The sequence below is a fragment of the Lepidochelys kempii genome, chromosome 4 (genome assembly GCF_965140285.1).
Source record: "Lepidochelys kempii isolate rLepKem1 chromosome 4, rLepKem1.hap1, whole genome shotgun sequence".
Taxonomy (NCBI): domain Eukaryota; kingdom Metazoa; phylum Chordata; order Testudines; family Cheloniidae; genus Lepidochelys; species Lepidochelys kempii.
In genome coordinates this window covers 93,661,853-93,676,083 of record NC_136383.1, presented here as the reverse complement: position 1 = coordinate 93,676,083, position 14,231 = coordinate 93,661,853, and positions in this window count along the sequence as shown.

Here is a 14,231-nt window from a genome sequence, read left to right as displayed (position 1 = left end):
ATAGATTATAACCATTGATTTTAACATTCCAATCATGCAAATCTTCCCATCAGGCTAGTTCAACTAGGTCAACTTATGTTCATAAATGAACAATTCCTGTTCTTCTTGCTGATTACCTAGACACCTAGCATGGGTGTGTAGGCAATTTAAATAATTTCTTCTCTTCATGTTCCTTTGTTCCTTGAATAATTTTGTTCTGAACATCTTGATTTTTTTCACTAAATGAGTGTTCATTTGTATCCTCATTTCACCCTACCATCTTGTTTTTAGTTTAAACCCTCCTGAGTTTCCTAGCTTGCCCCTCCCCGGGAGATTTATTTCTTTTGTACAAAGATGAAGCTCATCCAAACTATGCAGCCCTCTCTCTCCTGAGGAGGTGGTAACCCTCTACCTCACGTCAGTGACCTAGCCAGTGGTTCTCTTCCAGAATATTTTCTTCCCATGCTTTCAGGACAGAAAGTATCTCTGAGAAGATCACTTGGACATTCCTTCCCTTCAGCACCCTTACACATTCCCTAAATTGTTTATAATCTATGAGGCATTGTGTGAAAGTGTTGTTAGTGTGGTTATGTACCCTCACCAGTGGATCCTTTCCTGGTGACTTCAGAAGCCTATCCAGTCTTAGAGTGACTACTTGTGTATTGGTTCAGGGAAGATTACATACAATCCTGTTGCCCACCTGTTTCTTGCAAGACATTCTTGTGACGGGTTCGGTCACAGAGATCCCATTAGGACTGTCACCTGACATGCTGGTATTACCTCTGAGCTCATTTTCCCTGCCAACTTGGGACTCCAGAACCCTGCCTTGTTGAGCCAGACACGCTAGCCTGCTGCAACACACACCCAGTTCTGGTCCATGCCCCCAAAGCTGCAGACTTTAACTAAAAACTTCTCAGCAGGTTTCCTATCTCCTGATGGGATCCAAACCCCAAATAAATCCGTTTTACTCTATATAAACGTATACAGTGTAAACTCATACATTGTCTGCCCTCTATAACACTGAGAGAGAGAGACAGAGAGAGAGAGAGATGCACAGTTGTTTGCTCCCCCAGCTATTAATCACTTACTCTGAGTTCATTAATAAACAAAAGTGATTTTATTAAGTATAAAAAGTAGGATTTAAGTGGTTTCAAGCAATAACAGACAGAACAAAGTAAGTCACAAAGCTAAATAAAGCAAAAACATGCAAGACTAAGCCTAATACATTAAGAAACTGTTTACAGGTAAAATCTCACCCTCAGAGATGTTCCAATAAGCTTCTTTCACAGACTAGACTCCTAAGGATCCTAGTCTGGGCCCAATCGTTTCCCCTGGTACAGTCCTTTTTAGTTCCAGCAGACATCTTAGGTGGAAAGCAGGGGTATTCTCATGACTGGAAGCCCCCGCTGTTCTGTTCCACCCCCTTTATAGCTTTGGCACAAGGCGGGAATCTTTTGTCTCTCTGGCTCCCCAGCCCTCCTTCTAAATGAAAAAGTACCAGATTTAAGATGGATTCCAGGATTATGTGACATGGTCACATGTCACTGTAAGACCTCATTCTTCATTACGCATCGGCTGGCCCGCACGTTCACAGGAAGGCTTGCAGGTAAATAAACCATCTACAACCAAATGTCCTAGTCAAAGGAAGCCATCAAGATTCTAAACCACCATTAATGGCCCACACTTTGCATAGTTACAATAGGACCTCAGAGTTATACTTTATATTTCTAGCTTCAGATACAAGAATGATACGTGCATACAAATAGGACAAACACACTCAGTAGATTATAAGCTTTGTAATGATACCTTACAAGAGACCTCTTATATAAAGCATATACCAGTTACGTCATATTCACACTCATAAGCATATTTCCATAACACATATGGAGAGCAATGTCACAATTTTTTTCCATTCTTCTTGGCACAGAATTCTTGGCAAGGAAGGTCTGTCTTTGGATGGTAGGCAAACTTTGTGGGCACACTTCCTAGTCTTATGGATTGGGCTGAGTAGCCATCCAGAGGTGTGTACTGTTCAGCTCTCCATTCCATTCAACTAGCTGGATCTTTAGATATATTTTCTGCAGTTTTCATAACAAACTGATAATTCTAGCTTTGTAAATTCCTCCTAGTCCTCTCCTCTCTGATAGTCACAGCCTGTCTATCATCATTTTCTTCCAGCTGTGCTGAATGCTGCTTGCTCCCCTTGCCTCTGATAAGAAACTGCAAGTCCTCCTCTCTCGTTTCCACTTTGTCTGGTTCCTTGCATCTGGAGTAGTGGTGCTCACTGAACCTGGTTGTTCAAGTAATTCTCACCCTCTCTGATGCACCACAGTATCAGTTCTTGTCCTTCCAAACCACAAATCTTTTCTTCCCCTAAACCTACCAAGTTAAATTTAATACAGAAATCCCTTGTGGCTTCAGGCAAAAAAGAAAACATGGCAGATCTGTTTCAGGTCACTGTTCTGCTGCTGGCCATTATGGTAGAACTGCACCTAGAAAATAAAGCTGCTTCTACTCTCTAACGCCTCTGTTTGTGGTTACTCCTGTCTGCTATAAGAGGAAGATGTTCACTAATGGATTGTGAACTATTCATAAATAGCCAATTTCCTATTCCTATAAATTGTATGTCAGTGTGAATAAAATGAAAGGAATAGTCAGCTGCTAAATAAATCAATTGATATACAAAGCCATGAACCCATACATTTAATTCTTTTCCATTCTAGAATTACCAACATTCTAGTATTACCAGCATGCATGATTTTAGCCATAGAATTGTAGGACTTGAGAGGTCATCTAGACCAGTCCCCTATACTCATGGCAGGACTAAGTAATATCTAGACCATTCCTGACAGGTGTTTGTCTAACCTCCATTATTCTGTGGTGGAGGTTATTATTATTATCATTATGGAGGTTTGTCTAACCTCCATGTCATTAAAAACCTCCAATGAGAGAGATTCCACAACCTCCGTAAGCAATTTATTCCAGTGCTTAACTACCCTGACAGTTAGGAAGTTTTTCCTACTGTCCAACCTAAACCTCCCTTGCTGCAATTTAAGCCCATTGTTTCTTGTCTTATCCTCAGAAGTCAAAGAAAACAGTTTTTCTCCCTTCTCCTTGTAACTTTTATGTACTTGAAAACTGTTGTAATGTCCCCTCTTTCTTCTCTTCTCTAGAGTAAACAAACCCAATTTTTTCAATCTTTCCTCATAGGTCAGGTTTTCTAGACCTTTGATCATTTTTGTTGCTCTTCTCTGGACTTTCTCCAATTTGTCCACATCTTTGCTGAAATGTGGCGCCCAGAACTGGACCCAATACTCCAGTTGAGGCCTAATCAGCGCTGAGTAGAGCGGAAGAACTACTTTTCGTGTCTTGCTTACAACACTCCTGCTAATACATCCCAGAATGATGTTTGCTTTTTTTGCAACAGTGTTACACCGTTGACTCATATTTAGCTTGTGATCACAATGACCCCCAGATACCTTTCCGCAGTACTCCTTCCTAGGCAGTCATTTCCCATTTTGTATGTGTGCAACTGATTGTTCCTTCCTAAGTGGAGTACTTTGCATTTGTTCTTATTGAATTTCATACTATTTACTTCATTTTTCCAGTTTGTCCAGATTTTGAATTTTATTTCTATCCTCCAAAGTACTTGCAACCTCTTCCAGGTTGCTTTCATCCACAAACTTTATAAGTGTACTGTCTATGCCATTATTTAAATCCTTGATGAAGATATTGAACAGAATATTTATCAGTCCAATTCAGAAATGCTCCTAAGAAACTGTCCTAGTACAGTGGTTCTCGAAATATGCACTATTAGCTGCCAGTGTTATGAAATCCATTCCTGATAGTTTGCAGTATACAGAACTGGGGTAGTGGAAAGGGGGATGGTATAAGTGAGGTATTCCTCCTCCGTCCGTCCCTCCTCCCCCATATTGATATGCACAATGAAAAAGCTGAAATACCATCGTTCTACGTATAACCACACTGGGCCAGACTGTGTACCCCTCACTCACAATGAGCACCGTCTTACTCAGTGAGAAGTCTTACTGAAGTCAGTGGAACTCCTCCTGGAGTAAGGTGCTTTTCAACAAGAGGAAGGGGATCAGAATCTGGCCTACTGAGAATAAGTGCTTGTCTGTTACATCGACTCAAGCGGTAGTACATACATCGCTCAGGGATGTGAAAAAGCCACCTCCTGAGTGACCTAAGTTACATCGAATTAAAGCGGTGTCTACACCGCATTATGTTGGCGGGACAGTACTCTCCCATCGACATAGCGCGTCTTCACCAGATGCATTACATTGGTGCAGCTGCACCGATGTAGCGTGGTAGTGAAGACAAGCCCTGAGTCAGCAATTGCTATGTTCACTAGCCATGAATTATATAAGATTCCTTCTCTTCAAATAGCTTCAATGGAATACATAGCTACAAAAACTGTTGGACTATGATAACTTCTCTTAAAGGTCAATCTAATGTACATTTCAGGGTGTCAAAAACAAATACATTCCTTTCGGCAATTTCCTACTTTTTAGATCCCAGCCTGCAAATATGAATTTCCTTTGAAACAAGAATCAATCTGTGTCAGACTCAAAGATATTGCCTAAAACTACAAATCAATATGCTAATGTGGCATAATTTTAACACTTTTTTTGAGAGGTGTACTGTTAGAGGTACCAAAGCTTTAATTAGTCTTCATGAACCAACTGATTTTAACATGTGTAATCTTGGCATACCATTCAGTGTGTCGAAAATTAAGTAAGGCATTCATGTATGAAATGTATACAACTAAGAGTCAAGAGCTTCAGGCACCTCTGTCTCTTGATATCAACATGGAGAAGAGTGTGTGTCTAAAATAAAAGCCAGATACTCAGCTAACGTAAATTGGTGTAGCTACCTCAAAGTCAACAGAACTATACCAATGTACAGCAGTTCAGAATTTGGCTTTAATTTTTTAATACTATAATTCAGTCATTTAACATAGGAGTATTCGTTCGTAGGGTTTCTCCAATGCACAATATAATACATTGGTTTGCACAGTGCAGCAATATTTGTACACATTGATAGAACAATTACAATTTAGTTTTATTGCTGAAGATGGAATATCTTTGTTTGACAGATGCAATTGTGCTTGGCTTTTGAAAGACATTTATTTTTTAATTTTAACTTCAAGACTGACAAGGGAATTGCTAATGAAAACAAAAAATTTTAGCAAGGACAGAATGTGGTTCAGTATAAGCAAGGGAAAGAAGTGCATCTCTGCTTTATTTTCCTGCAGTACATTGAACATTGCTCATGATGCTATTTTAAAAGGAATAATGTGCATAGGGTGTTGCTAGAAATAAATTGGTTTATTTCTATATTTTAGAGGCTATGTCAGCGTTTGTCTTAATTTTCTGGGTAAGACCAGAATACAGAACTGATCCCATAATTTACCGTCAAAATCTTATAAATACAACAGGGCAATTAAAGGTACTGTGACTCTTAGAAGTTATTAAAGCAAATCACTAAAATCAAATTATGAATACACGAGTGTATTTAAAAACAACTATCTATAATGTTGCTGCAAAGATAACTGTTTTTGTATCTTCAGAAAATAGAGATTTGATCATTTTATTCATGCTGCAACACAGTCTCTTTTTACACTAGTGTAATAAATACAGTAGAACCTCAGTTATGAACACCTAGAAAATGGAGGTTATTCGTAACTCTGAAATGTTTGTAACGCTGAACAAAGCATTATGGTTGTTCTTTTCAAAAGTTTACAACTGATCATTGACTTAATACAGCTTTGAAACTTTAAAATGCCGAAGAAAAATGCTGCTTTCCCTTCATTTTTAGTAGTTTATGTTTAGCACAGTACTGTAGTGCATTTGTTTTTTATTAATTAATATTTGTCTCTGCTGCTGCCTGATTGTGTACATCCAGTTCCAAATGAGCTGTGTGGTTGACTAGTCAGTTTGTAACTCTTGTGTTCGTAACTCTGAGCTTCTACACTAGAATTTTTCCTTCTGTTAATAATGGGCTTAATTCTAATCTCACTTGTGTGTTGATCCTGTAGCATTCAAGTCTGTTGAAACTTTGTTATTGCCTTTACTGGGCATACAATCATGATCCCATGCTGGTATTAATCAGGAGTAACTCGTCTAAATTGAATGGAGTTATACTAGTGTAAAGCCATCATATGTAAGAATCAGAATCACAGACAGGGACCTCATTTCTACTTTGCTTACTCTTGATTTACCCAATTCATTCTGAAGCAAATGGTGTATACTAGAATGGTGTATACTGGAATCCTACTCCATGAGTAAGGATCCTTGGTGTTTTGATAATATAAACAATAATAGTGTCAAATTGTGCTCTCAGACACGCCACTGTAAATCCAGAGTAACTCCTTTGAAGAAATGGTATTTTATTAACAAGTGGTAGAACTTGCTTCTAGGACTGTCGATTAATCACAGTTAACGCACCAGATTAACTCAAAAAAATAAATCACAATTAATTGCGGTTTTAATCACACTGTTGAACAATAAATATCAATTGAAATTTATTAAATATTTTGGATATTTTTCTTTTTCATATATATATTGTATTGTGTTGTAATCAAAAAGTATGTTTTTGATTATAAATATTTTCACTGTAAAAATGATAAAATAATATTTTTCAATTCACCTCCTAAGTACTGTAGTGCAATCTCTTTGTCGTGAAAGTGCAGTTTACAAATGTAGATTTTTTTTGTTATATAACTGCACTCAAAAACAAAACAATGTAACACTTCAGTGCCTACTCAGTCCTACTTCTTCTGCCATTCACTAAGACAAACAAATTTGTTTACATTTACAGGAGATAATGCTGCTCTCTTCTTATTTACAATGTCACCAGAAAGTGAGAACAGGCATTTGCATGACACTTTGGTAGCCAGCATTGCAAGGTATTTACATGCCAAATATGCTAAACATTCGTATGCCCCTGCATGCTTCAGCCACCATTCCAGAGGATATGCTTCCATACTGATGATGCGCATTAAAAAAGTGTAAATTAAATTTGTGACGGAACTCCTTGGGGGAGAATTGTTTGTCCTGTGCTCTGTTTCGCCCACATTCTGCCATATATTTCATGTTATAGCAGTCTCAGACGATGACCTAGCATATGTTCATTTTAAGAACACTTTCACTGCAGATCTGACAAAATGCAAAGAAGGTACCAAAGTGAGATTTCTAAAGATAGCTACAGCATTCAAACCAAGGTTTAAGAATCTGAAATGCCTTCCAAAATCTGAGAGGGATGAGGTGTGGAACATGCTTTCAGAAATATTAAAAGAGCAACACTCTGATGTGGAAACTACAGAACCCAAACCACCAAAAAAGAAAATCAATCTTCTGCTGGTGGCATCTGACTCAGATAATGAAAATGAACATGCGTCAGTCCGCACAGCTTTGGATTGTTACTGAGCAGAACCCGTCATCAGTGTGGACACATATCCTCTGGAATAGTGGTTGAAGCACAAAGGGACATATGAATTTTTAGCGCATCTGGCATGCAAATGTAAACAAACTTGTTTGTCTGAGTGATTGGCTGAACAAGAAGTAGGACTGAGTGGACTTGCAGGCTCTAAAATTTTACATTGTTTTTTTTGAATGCAGTTTTTTTATATACATAATTCTACATTTGTAAATTCAACTTCATAGTTGAGATTGAACTACAGTACTTGTATTAGGTCAGTGGTCACCAACTGGTAGATCACGATAGACCAGTCGATCGTGGAGCCTCTAACAGTCAATCTCAGTCTCAGTCTAGGGTTGCCAAACCTCCTGCAGCCAAATTGGAAGATCAGCCACTGACAGGCAGTGCAGCAGGGTTAAGGCATGCTCTTTGCCTGCCCTGGCCCTGTGCTGCTCCTGGAAGCAGACGGCATGTCCGACTGCAGCTCCTGGGGAGAGGAGGGAAGGGGGCAGATGGTCTCTGCATGCTGTCCTTGCCTGGAGGCACCACCCCCGCAGCTCCCACTGGCTGGGAATGGGGTACCGCGGCCAATGAGAACTGCCCCGCCCTGCCCTGGGAGGTGCTACTGGACATGCTGACTGCTTCCGGGAGCAGTGTGGGGCCAGGCCAGGCAGGAATCCTGCCTTTGCCCTGCTGCGCTGCCACCCAGGAGCCTCCTGAGATAAACAGCGCCTGGCTAGAGTCTGCACCCCAAACCGCTCCCGCACCCCTGACCCAGCCCTGAACCCTCTCCTGAACCTCAAACCCCTACCCCAGCTCTGAGCTCCGTGCACCCAAACTCCCTCCCAGAGCCCACACCCTGAACCCCCTTCTGCACCCCAGACCCAGCCCTGAGTCCCCTCCCACATCCTTCACCACAACTCCCTCCCAGAGCCCACACCCCCCTCCTGCACCCCAAACCTCTGCCCCAGTCCCCTCCAAGAGCCCACACCCTGCACCCTAACCCACTACTTGAGTCCTCAGCCCCCACCTGGAGCAAGCACCCTGCACCACCTCATACACCCCAACCTCCTGCCCTGGCCCTGAGCCCCCTCCCACACCCAAACTCCCTCCCAGAGCCTGCACCCTGAACTCCCTCCTCCACCCCAACCCTCTGCCCCAGGCTCAGCCCGGAGCCCCTCCCACACTCTGAAACCCCTCGGCCTCAGTCCAGAGCCTGCACCTCCTCTCGCACCCCAACCCCGTGTCCCAAGCTGGTGAAAGTGAGTGAGGGTGGGGGAGAGTGAGTGACCAAGGGAGAGGGGATGGAGTGAGCAGGGTGTGGCCTCAGAGAAGGGGCGGGGCAAGAGTGTTTGGGTTTGTCTGATTACTATTATTTCTACATTTTCTTTGAGATAGATCCTGGCTTGCACTTAAATTCAAAAAGTGATCTTGTGCTTAAAAAGGTTTGAGACCACTGTATTAGGTGAATTGAAAAATACTGTTTCTTTTGATTTTTTACAATGCAAATACTTGTAATCAAAAATATAAAGTGAGCACTGTACACTTATAATGTTGTAATTGAAATCAATATATCTGAAAATGTAGAAAACATCCAAAAATATTTAAATGGTATTCTATTATAGTTTAAGCACGCAATTAGTTTAAGCGTGCAACAACCCTACTTGCTTCACATTTCAATGAGTTCTTTTCATCAATGTACACAAGGATTGTCAAAGAGTGAAAATGTACCAACAAAAACATAGTACATGTCTCTAGTGAATAAGAAATATATACATGTTATATAAGTGGGCTGGGGAGGCTATGAATATTGAGACTGCCACTGAGTAGAAGATATGATGGGTAAGCCCCACTCCTGAAAACGTAGAGAGATTAAATAATCTGCTCCCTCTGTTGGGGAGAGGGAATAGTCAGTGCTGGTCATGCTTCAGTTACAAAAGTATAATATTGCTTACCCATAATTCTACCCACTGAGTTTGTTCCTTCAGTTGGAACTTCTTTTGATTGTGTAAGTGAGAACAGATTGTTTACTGTACTCACGAAAGGCAATAGGAATTGTGCAGGGTATTCCCTGGTATGAGTGGGTCATACTGACATTATGAGTGCTGTGCCTTAAAGCCTAGAAGCTCTATTCCAAGGAGCAGGGACTCTGTCCATAGGTTATATTTTGCTTTGGGTTCCCTCTTCTGGAAATTCTCTACCACATGTGGAGTGAATCTGAGGGATTCAGCCAGACATTATCCAGTGGCAGTGCAGAGGTAATGAGGCATGGGCAGAGGGCAGAAGTTTTATTAAATGAAGGATTTTGAGATTTCAAAATTTGGCCGTGTTTCAAATCAGATCAAAAACTGGGAATTTTTAAATTCTCAGTGAATAAAAATTTTAAAAATAAATAAACTGTGTTGTTCAAAACACTTGTTAGATTTCGACCCTTGAAATATAAATTACAATGTGATTATATTTAAATTACACACAAACACACAAATGTATTATAATATAGTAAAATAAAAAAAACCAAGCTTTTTCAAAACAAAAAATTAAAATATTTTGTTCCAAAATTGTTGAAACATCCCACTTGGATATTGCTGGAACTCTTTCCCCCAAACAAATCTAGCAAACTCTCTGCATTCACAAAGAAATTATATCTTGACAGAAAGAATATGGTTCTGTCAAAGTTTCTCCAACAACCTCTAGAGGTGAGTTTGCAGTTTCCTAAATGGCCACATTATCTTCTCCCACCCCACCTCAATTTCTATAAACTCATTTTAGATATTCTGCAAATACACTATTTTAGTTCAAAACAAAGGGCATAGCTCTTCAGACATCAATGAAAGTGCTTCAGTTTACACCAGCAGAGAATTTAGCCCAAAGGCTTATGGACAATAGTTTTCTTTGCATAGGAAGTTTCTGATTTTAGTTACATCAGTCTAAATCTATAGACTTCAATGAAGATAATCTCAGTGATACCAGTATAAATCCAGAGTAAAATCAGACCCATAATCATCACTGAAGAATCCAAAAGAACACAGAGTAAGAGAAAACTACATGAAATCTTGCTATGACTCAGAATAGGAGAATTTTTAAGTAGTAACTTGCAAACATGAAAACAACCTATTTGATAATCTATTAAATTCCATGTCATGTTATGTTATTTACCTCAGACATGATTCAGATACTTTGATATGACATGATCGTGATCACCACAATGAGATGAGTCACATAGGATATTAGAAATACATTCAGATGGTTCTGAAATATATTTTAGCCTTTTATTTTTACATTTATAATATTTTCCTGTCACTGAGTAATGGAGAACTTTAAAAAAAATTACATTAATACACTGCTTGATATTAATATAAATATATTGTGGTAAACTCAGGACAAACAGCTACGGGGGGGTAAGTAATTCGTCCCTGGGGGTTAAAAGGCCCCTCCCTATCCACTGAGGAGCGATAACCATGAGGCAATAAGGTTCAGCTGGAAAAGGGGTTGCTAGGGAACCAATTAGGTTCAGCTCACTTCAACTACTTGAGACCTTTTTAAACCCTCCCCTGACGGGAAGGAGTGGGGGAGTGAGAGGAGCAGGGAAGTTGCCAATAGGCTGTTTGCAGCAAGACACCAAACCTTCCCAGTAGGGAGGCTGCACTCCCTCCCCAGAAGGGAAGAACAACAAGCACAAGGGACCGACTGAGGAGAGGAGTAGCAGGATCCTGTGCACCTATAAGGATTTGCCTTGCCCCAAACCTGCCCCAAGGCTAAAAAGGACCGAGCCTGCTGAGGCAAATAAGGTATTTTGCCACAATATTCCTTAAACTTTGTACAGTACCCACTCCTTCCAGTCAAAAGCTTGGAATGAAGGAACAAACAAATCAAAATGGATACTATATTATGGCCTAAGCAGATATTAGGTAAAATTTTCAAAAGTGCCTGGGTGACCTAGAAGCCTAAGGGTATGTCTACACTATGAAATTAGGTTGAATTTATAGAAGTTGGTTATTTAGAAATTGGTTTTATATATTCGAGTGTGTGTGTCCCCACAGAAAATGCTCTAAGTGCATTAACTCGGCGGAGTGCTTCCACAGTACCGAGGCTAGAGTCGACTTCCGGAGCGTTGCATTGTGGATAGCTACCCCACAGTTCCTGCAGTCTCTGCTGCCCATTGGAATTCTGGGTTGAGATCCCAATGTCTGATGGGGCTAAAACATTGTCGCGGGTGGTTCTGGGTACATATCGTCAGGCCCCCGTTCCCTTCCTCCCTCCGTGAAAACAAGGGCAGACAATCGTTTCGTGCCTCTTTTCCTGAGTTACCTGTGCAGACGCCATACCACGGCAAGCATGGAGCCCGCTCAGGTAACCGTCACCGTATCTCTCCTGGGTGCTGGCAGACGCGGTACGGCATTGCTACACAGTAGCAGCAACCCATTGCCTTCTGGCAGCAGACGGTGCAGTACAACTGGTAGCTGTTCTCGTCGTGTCTGAGGTGCTCCTGGCCACGTCAGCTGGGAGCGCCTGGGCAGACATGGCGCAGGGACTAAATCTGGAGTGACTTGACCAGGTCATTCTCTTTAGTCCTGCAGTCAGTCCTATTGAACTGTCTTATGGTGAGCAGGCAAGTGATACGGATTGCTAGCAGTCGTACTGTACCATCTTCTGCCAGGCAGGCAAGAGATGAGGATGGCTAGCAGTCGTACTGCACCATCTTCTGCTGAGCAGCCATGAGATGTAGATGGCATGCAGTCCTTCTGCACCGTCTGCTGCCAGCCAAAGATGTAAAAGATAGATGGAGTGGATCAAAACAAGAAATAGACCAGATTTGTTTTGTACTCATTTGCTTCCTCCCCCTCCCCTGTCTAGGGGACTCATTCCTCTAGGTCGCACTGCAGTCACTCACAGAGAAGGTGCAGCGAGGTAAATCTAGCCATGTATCAATCAGAGGCCAGGCTAACCTTCTTGTTCCAATAAGAACAATAACTTAGGTGCACCATTTCTTATTGGAACCCTCCGTGAAGTCCTGCCTGAAATACTCCTTGATGTAAAGCCACCCCCTTTGTTGATTTTAGCTCCCTGAAGCCAACCCTGTAAGCCATGTCGTCAGTCGCCCCTCCCTCCGTCGGAGCAACGGCAGACAATTGTTCCGTGCCTTTTTTCTGTGCGGACGCCATACCAGGGCAAGCATGGAGGCTGCTCAGCTCACTTTGGCAATTAGGAGCACATTAAACACCACACGCATTATCCAGCAGTATATGCAGCACCAGAACCTGGCAAAGCGATACCGGGCAAGGAGGCGACGTCAGCGCGGTCACGTGAGTGATCAGGACATGGACACAGATTTCTCTGAAAGCATGGGCCCTGCCAATGCATGCATCATGGTGCTAATGGGGCAGGTTCATGCTGTGGAATGCCGATTCTGGGCTCGGGAAACAAGCACAGACTGGTGGGACCGCATAGTATTGCAGGTCTGGGACGATTCCCAGTGGCTGCGAAACTTTCGCATGCATAAGGGCACTTTCATGGAACTTTGTGACTTGCTTTCCCTTGCCCTGAGGCACATGAATACCAAGATGAGAGCAGCCCTCACAGTTGAGAAGCGAGTGGCGATAGCCCTGTGGAAGCTTGCAATGCCAGACAGCTACCGGTCAGTTGGGAATCAATTTGGAGTGGGCAAATCTACTGTTGGGGCTGCTGTGATGCAAGTAGCCCACGCAATCAAAGATCTGCTGATATCAAGGGTAGTGACCCTGGGAAACGTGCAGGTCATAGTGGATAGCTTTGCTGCAATGGGATTCCCTAACTGCGGTGGGGCCATAGACGGAACCCATATCCCTATCTTGGCACCGGAGCACCAAGCCGCCGAGTACATAAACCGCAAGGGGTACTTTTCGATAGTGCTGCAAGCTCTGGTGGATCACAAGGGATGTTTCACCAACATCAATGTGGGATGGCCGGGAAAGGTACATGACGCTCGCATCTTCAGGAACTCTGGTCTGTTTCAAAAGCTGCAGGAAGGGACTTTATTCCCAGACCAGAAAATAACTGTTGGGGATGTTGAAATGCCTATATGTATCCTTGGGGACCCAGCCTACCCCTTAATGCCATGGCTCATGAAGCCTACACAGGCAGCCTGGACAGTAGTCAGGAGCTGTTCAACTACAGGCTGAGCAAGTGCAGAATGGTGGTAGAATGTGCATTTGGACGTTTAAAGGTGCGCTGGCGCAGTTTACTGACTCGCTTAGACCTCAGCGAAACCAATATTCCCACTGTTATTACTGCTTGCTGTGTGCTCCACAATATCTGTGAGAGTAAGGGGGAGACGTTTATGGCGGGGTGGGAGGTTGAGGCAAATCGCCTGGCTGCTGGTTATGTGCAGCCAGACACCAGGGCGGTTAGAAGAGCACAGGAGGGCGCAGTACGCATCAGAGAAGCTTTGAAAACCAGTTTCATGACTGGCCAGGCTACGGTGTGAAAGTTCTGTTTGTTTCTCCTTGATGAAACCCCCCGCCCCTTGGTTCACTCTACTTCCCTGTAAGCTAACCACCCTCACCTCCTCCCTTCAATCACCACTTGCAGAGGCAATAAAGTCATTGTTGCTTCACATTCATGCATTCTTTATTCATTCATCACACAAATAGGGGGATGACTACCAAGGTAGCCCAGGAGGGGTGGTGGAGGAGGGAAGGAAAATGCCACACAGCACTTTAAAAGTTTACAACTTTAAAATTTATTGAATGACAGCCTTCTTTTTTTTGGGCAATCCTCTGTGGCGGAGTGGCTGGTTGGCCGGAGGCCCCCCCACTGCGTTCTTGGGCGTCTGG